This window comes from Adiantum capillus-veneris, chromosome 21 (assembly GCF_014529385.1).
Source record: "Adiantum capillus-veneris isolate H3 chromosome 21, ASM1452938v2, whole genome shotgun sequence".
NCBI classification, from domain to species: domain Eukaryota; kingdom Viridiplantae; phylum Streptophyta; class Polypodiopsida; order Polypodiales; family Pteridaceae; genus Adiantum; species Adiantum capillus-veneris.
The window spans coordinates 34,835,059-34,842,451 of record NC_140951.1 but is presented as its reverse complement, the minus strand read 5'-3'; the positions used below and the strand labels follow the sequence as shown (position 1 = coordinate 34,842,451).

Here is a 7,393-nt window from a genome sequence, read left to right as displayed (position 1 = left end):
TTCAAAAGAAGAGCTGCTTACCACTCTCAACCTCTCTCTCTTTTCCGCTCTTCCTCCTCCAATGTCATTCAGACGAGGCGGTGGCAAGCTTTTCTTCCTCCGGCCTCGTGTGATCACAACCAGGATTTGTGTATGTTTGGGATAAAGGGTTTTCCCGAACACTGATGCCATGGGTGTTGTTATATACACTGGGTGTGCCTATTTGAGACAGAGTTGTCTCACTTGGATCAGTTTTTGTTCTGTAACATGGCGACACAAACTAGAATGTTTTCCAAACTGCAAATTTTGTTCTTAGAGGAAGAGTTGCAAAGCACTTCAATGTTTGAAGGTTGCATCAACTTCTACTTTACCTGTTTCAAAAGAGAAGGCACCGCCAATTGCTTGAGGCCTTCTCACAATGAATGCAACATGTTAGACAACAGCATTTCTTCCAATGCGAGGTGCTATCAACATCTTAGAAGTCATTGCTCCTATCACATCCATTGACAAGGTAAACGGCACTCCATGTATGCTTCGCTCTTATATGCATTATTGCTTTGAAATGTCCCAAACTGCATGCAACACTTTGAAGCTCATAATCATAGGGCCATGAGTTCAAAGTTGGTAATCATAGCGGGGTCAATTTATTAACCGTAATGTACGGCAAACAAACCTTTCCACCATAAGTCAGACACACAAAAGGGTAAATAAACTCTCTGGTTAAAATTTTGTGCAGAAACCAAAGAGGTCCTTTCTTTTCCATTGCATCAATAGGCCCTCTTTTTGAGGAATTGCAAGACAGATATCTTCATGTGATCACTTGTTCCCTTCCTACTCACTGCAGTAATGTAACATGGTTAGCATCATCCAACATTCCAAGAGAAAGAGTGGATGTATGTGTTTGTTGGGATGATAAAGATCATACTATACCAAAAATGTTATCATACAGTGTTATGCTGCTGCTGTCGCAGCAAGTGTTGTCGCTGGACACCTATATACACTGCTCCACTTGCATTGCCAAGTCGCGCTTTGCTTCCAGCAATGGCCAATCCACTTAAGTCTTGCTCCACTTGCATTGCCAAGTCGCGCTTTGCTTCCAGCAATGGCCAATCCACTTAAGTCTTGCTCCACTTGCATTGCCAAGTCGCGCTTTGCTTCCAGCAATGGCCAATCCACTTAAGTCTTGTCCGTCACTCAAAGTTTGGCATGTAGTACCCTTAATCCCCATGCTTGCCTCTGATGGCAGCCAAGAAGAATAGAGTCCGGTCCCTAAAGTGACCCTTCTTGATACTCCTCTTATTTGCATTGATTGACAAGACCTCGAGCGGATTGGCCACTGCTGGAGGTGAAGCGCAACTGGCCATCACTTGCCTGAATGCCGCATCCGGGTCACTTTGATTGCTAATAAGCATTTCAGCCATGGCAGCAGGGGTGATCCGGTGAGGGGCTCTTGTGAGAGCGTCCTCAAGCTCCGTATACATCGGATGGTCCTGAATGCCGAGATAATTGCTTGCAAGCTTCTTAAAAGCTGGAAAGGAGCAATAAGATAGCAGGATGTGCATGTCCATTCGTCCTGGCCGGAGCAGAGCAGAGTCGAGCCTATCCTTGTGGTTGGTAGTGAAGATAAAAATGCGCTCCTCTCCGCAACATGACCACAACCCATCAGTGAAGTTGAGAAGCCCAGAGAGGGTAAGCTTCCTCCCTTCATTTGATACGCCTGTGCTAGACTCATGGGACTCACTTGACATAGAGTCCATGTCTTCAGCTGCTGTGCGATTGGAGAGCTGGACACTGCAATCAATGTCCTCAATGACAATCACTGCCTTGCGGGTCGTCTGTATCAAAAGGGACTTAAGTTCTGCATTGTCAGACACTTTAGTGAGCTCAAGGTCGTAGATGTCATACTCCACATGCTTGGCAATGGCTGCAATCATGCTAGATTTTCCAGTGCCCGGAGGGCCATATAGGAGATAACCACGCTTCCAAGCACGCCCATTCTTGTGATAGAAGCTCTCCCCTTTGAAGAAAACATCTAAATCAGCTTTCATGCGATCTGCAAGGCCATCGTCCAGGGCAAGAGTGTCGAAAGTGGAGGGGTGCTTGAAAGGAGTTTGCTCCCAGCTACCATAATTGTTTGTGTAGAGAAGGCGTTCTATATTCCTGTGCTCAATCTCTGCAGAAACCATGGAGACGTGATCCAAATATGCAGGCATGATGATACTCCTCTCAGCTTTCATGAAGCGAAGGGTGACCCCTCTCTCATCTAGATGTGTGAGTCCACCACACAAGCACCCCTTTACATCTGTCCTCCAGCGCCTCATTGTCGGGAAGGCTAAAGGCAAGACTGCCACTCTCCAGAGATCTGCACACTTTAAGGTGTGTGTGCGAATCTATGGATGAGCGAAGAGAGCCGAGGTAGATGCCTACCTGACTGTAGAAAACATTGAAATTGTGGTTGCCGCCCATTTTCTCCTCCACTTGGAGCTCCATGTATGGATCTGCTGTTTGGAAAAGCTTCTCCCACAGCAATTCCAGGCCACGATCCAGGTACTTCCGCAAGGGAGGAGGGAGGAATGTCTGCAAAAGAGTAAATGCGCCCATGTAGGAGCAGAGTTTGCTAAACAAGCTCTCCATTGCACTAACTCAGCAAAAAGCACAGGATGTGGAAGTTTCAGCAGCAAGAACCCTAAAACAAGGGAGAAACAGTTGCAACAGGATGGCAAATATTCAAGCGATTCTTTGCAGGCTGGATACTTGCAATGGGTGAGGAATGACTGCGTTTTGTACCTCTGGCTGTCGATCTTCCTTCGTAGGCAAGGTTCCTCGTCCTCACGCAAGCAGGTAGTGGACAGATTCCACCGACCACTATTTGTGATTTGAGTGAAGGGCTCTCGAGTCTGGTTGGATTCTTAGCAGGTTCAATTTAAAAAAGGGGGGTGATGCGTGAGTCTTTGACACTAGAAGAGCAGCCACACTAGCAACTCTCTCACTAATTGACACCCCCTTTTGGGAAATTGTATCAACGGCTCACGATCGTCGTTCGATCGTGATTGTTGGATTGCCTAGGGAATGCAAAAGATCCTAACACTTTCGGACTCGAAGCTTGAACCCATTCCCCCTCAACCCCTTGAGATGGACTCTAACCGCTAAGCTATCGGCTTGAAAGATTTGTGTGTGTTAAGTTTATAGATAGACATGTGATTGCGGATAAGTTCACATCAAGCTCTCACATCTAGTTCACACCCAATTTGGTGTGGTGTACATACCCTCCCAGTTCACATCAAGCTCACACTTAGTTCACAGCAAATTTGTTGTGGTGCACATACCTCCCGAGTTCACACTTAGCTCACACCTCGTCCAAAAAATGATCAAACGGCTCGGATTGCACCCGTCTGGCAACACCTAATGTGGGCCATTGATCCCACCTCCCTAGGGAGGTGTCAATTAGTGACGAGGGCTAGCTAGCCCATAGCTGAGATAGGTGGAGAGACTTTATGCATGGGCCATCCACTTAATTCTTTTTTGTAAATGTTGACCCACCACTCGCGATCAGGTCCGTATCCTATTGGTTTTAACTTTGAATGTTCCGTCAAGGTCGGGGGTCGGAGGGCAAGCCATCCTGGCCATCCATCCCTCCCGCATTACTGAACACTAACCTTTGGAGGTCTTTAATGAAGCTAACCCTAAGGTATTTTAACCTCCATGAGATGCACGTTGCTCTTTGATAGACTATCTTCTTTTCGACCACTATTGAGATGTAACCATCTCTCCTCTTGGTCCCCTGCTGAGATAAATCTAGAAGCACTTATAACACATTGCTCTTTGGTAGACAATCTGCTTTTGGACCCCTATTCAGATGTAACCAATCCTCTTGGTCCCCTGTTGAGATAAGTCTAGAAGCACTTATTACTCATTGCTATTTGGTAGACAATCTCCTTTTGAACCCCTATTGAGATGCAACTATCTCTCCTTTTTGTCCCCTGTGGAGATAGCTCTAGAAGCACATGTCTCTATTCTAACTCTTGTTCCCGTTTATTCTCCAACATTAAATGATCAGCTTAATATGAGAAAATCATTTGGGTTAGCTAGATATTAGATTTTATGACAAAGCACATCCCTACTCATGAGGGGTCGAGCCCTCTTTGTAGTAGCTAGAGAGAGAACACACACACCTTCACACAAGGCAAGCTTGGTACAAAGAAAGCAAATAGGACACTTGTCAAGCTCCTCTTCATGTTGCCCTCATAGTGTGCCTAAAGCCTATTGGTTGGCCTCCATGGGGGTCCAATGATAGTTTAGGTAGTTTAATTAATTGTTTATGCATTTATCAAGTCCTCTCTCTCAAAGGGGAAAGGGGGACACTTGTCACAAGACTACCCTTGTTACTTGATAAGCACTAAGCATGTGATTGGCCAAGCTTGAGGAGGTCCAATCAAGTGCAATCTAGTGCTAGAAGAGGGGATCGACCAAAGCAAGGAGGGGACTATCTTTGGGGGTACTCTCTCTCTCTCTCTCTCTCTCTCTCTCTCTCTCTCTCTCTCTCTCTCTCTCTCTCTCTCTCTCTCTCACTCATTGTGTGAGTTGCAAAGTGCAAGAGCTCCATCTCCTTCTCCAAGCTTGTAGAGAAGTTGAGAGCCTACACCAACACTCTTGGATATGGAACGCAAATACAACCAAGAGCCATGCTCCAATGCTTAAGCTTGCCATCTTCTCCATCTTCATTACTATGCTATTATGTATGCTAAGCAAGAAGAGTGATGATAAGTGAGGAACTATTTCTTTCTCCTATGAATGTTTCTTCTTCCTCCTCCCTACCCTCATTCTCCGCTAGCTCTCTCCACCTTTGAAGGTGTTTGAGGCCTTGGGACTAAGGCTGGGGATGGTTAATGCTTTTTGCAAAGTCTATGTTATGCTCGTGATGCATGAAGCTTTCCATCTTCATTGCATCACCTAGGTCACAAGGAAGAATCTATAATACAAAAGCCTATAGGAGGGGGGACCAGCTCCACTTAAATCTGATCCTCAATTGTTGTCAAGTTCTCTAAACTCTCTCTCTTGCAAAAGTATTGTTCATGCCAAGTTAATTAAGTACTATGGTTATGTTGCTACCACTAATTAAGGTCACCCTCTATGTTCTCAAAGTAGTCTTATAAAAATGATCACTCTAATTCTCTTAATTCCGCTATTCTCAAAATTCATATCCATTCCATTACAAATGTATATCTATATATTGCTCTTTAGCTCCTTATGGACCTGCTCAGTACCTTGTGCAACCAATCCTTATAGACATATGAAGACTAAGTTTTTTTATGGATGTCCAAATCATTACTTAAATGCCCTAAAATGATGCTCATCCCTTGTCATAGACCTTGTTTTGAGAGCACACAATATGGGTGTCATGATTTTCAATTGCTTTGCAAGCGGAACGACACCAATTTCTACACATTTGTACAGACTATGCAGAATATTCAATCAAACCATCAAGTTAAGAAGGAGCTAGTCCCTTGTGCAACCAACCCTTATAGACATGTGAAGACTAAGTTTGTTTATGGATGTCGAAATCATCTTTCACATGCCCTAAAATGATGCTCATCCCCTTGTCATAGACCTTGTTTTGAGATCACACGATATGGGTGTCACGATTTTCAACTGCTTTGCAAGAGGAACGACACCAATTTCTACACATTTGTACAAACCATGCAAAATATTCAATCAAATCATCAAGTTAAGAAGGAGCTAGCACCCACAAAAATCAATCAAGATTAATTACAAAATTTTAATTCATGAATATCAATTCATGTGTGACAAACAATCGAGTCAAAGAAGTACAAAAATTTGAGGGTGAACAAATTTCATTCTCCAGTGTTCTTAACTTCTAGATGGCCATCTAAATCTTATAAAGGGAAAGAGGCAATGATAGATGGGAAATTAACTATTAAGAGAACCGATGTCAACTTAAAATGTAGACACGCTTTTGGGGATGAAAGAGGCATGTTTCCTCTCATGGTCTGCATGCATGCTCGTACGAATGTATGTGTATCTCTACTCTATATTAACTAGCATCAAGTGCTCTCCTAAAGTATTGGATGGGAAGTTGATCCCACCCATGCTTTTGGCGGCCACATGTCCTCTACGCAGGCAAATGTAAGCTTTGGCTGCCTCCAGTTTTTATGCAATGCCTTGCAAGTGAGCAATGTCTACTTTGTGGTAGAGATTGAGGTCCATTGTTGTTTTTATGTCCTCTTGATCTTGTTTGGCTGCTTCATTGTTTCCCTCTTGCATCTAAAGCACATCACCTTCCCTTGTTTCATATACTCCATGATTGCCGTATTCTAAGAGATTGCTCGGATGAAAAGCTAATCAACCACCATCAATTGTGCTTTCTCACATGCATTAAGCTTCCCTAAAAAAGTATTAGCAAACACAATATGATGGCATAGCCCGTGTATGAAAATCTTGTGATAAAATCTTTTGCATCTCTTATCACAAAGGTATTCATGTAGTGGGTAAGGATGATTACACTCATTGAAAAACTATTCTACTTGCTCATTATGCTTCTTGGGTATGTTCTACACACGGGGGATTCACTATTACTTATGGGGGATGTCACCTACAAGAAAACACCCAGGAAAAAATCCCTTATTTACGGTACCTTACACATTAACCCAACCCCCTATCTATGGACTACAAGTTCTAATCTAACCCCCTACATACGGCCTTCGTACATCAACACAACCCCCCACTTTATGTATACTAACCATTACAAAATCTTGGAGAAGGAGATGGAGTTCTTGCACTTTCACCAAGTGAGAATGTGTGAAAAATGAGTGTGTGAGAGGGTGTATACCCCCGAGAACATCCCTTGCTTGCCTTGGTCGACCCCTCCTTGTATCTCAAGCTTGAAGCTCATTGGACCCCTCTAAGCCTAGGCAATCACATGCATAATGCATTTCAAGCAACATGGGTAGCATTAAGACAAGTGTCCTCCTTACCTCTTTGAGAGAGAGAACTTGAAAATATCTAGATATTTGTAGAATTGAACTAGAAGCTCATTGGACCCCTCTTTAGCCAAGCCAATAGGATTCAAGCACACCATGTGGCTAAGCATAGGCAGAGCTTGACATGTGTCCATGTGCCCCTTGAAGAAAGGGGGTACCCTTTGGGTGAGTGGGAGGTTAAGTCAAAGATTCCCCTAACTTTGGGGCTTTCCCCCTCCTTTGTAAGGTCTCATTTTAACTCAAGCACCTTACCCCCCATGCATGGGAAGCTTCTCAAGCACCTTCCTCATTAAGAATGACAGGCACCTCAAGCACCTTCCTCATCAAGCACGACAAGCCCCTAAAGCATCTTAGTCAGCAAGCACGACAAGCACCTTACTCAACAAGCATGACAAGCACCTCAAGCACCTTAGTCA

At 44.0% G+C, this 7,393-nt stretch overlaps 1 pseudogene across 1 annotated transcript; it reads right to left on the bottom strand.

Annotated features, from left to right (window-relative positions):
- Positions 1 to 441: 441 nt before the first annotated feature.
- On the bottom strand, positions 442 to 2,897 carry LOC147430765 (AAA-ATPase At4g25835 pseudogene; annotated as a pseudogene). Its single transcript, XR_015185647.1, has 2 exons — positions 2,767 to 2,897; positions 442 to 2,665 (listed from the first exon to the last, which is right to left on the bottom strand). The product of XR_015185647.1 is annotated as an AAA-ATPase At4g25835 pseudogene (transcript).
- Positions 2,898 to 7,393: the final 4,496 nt, after the last annotated feature.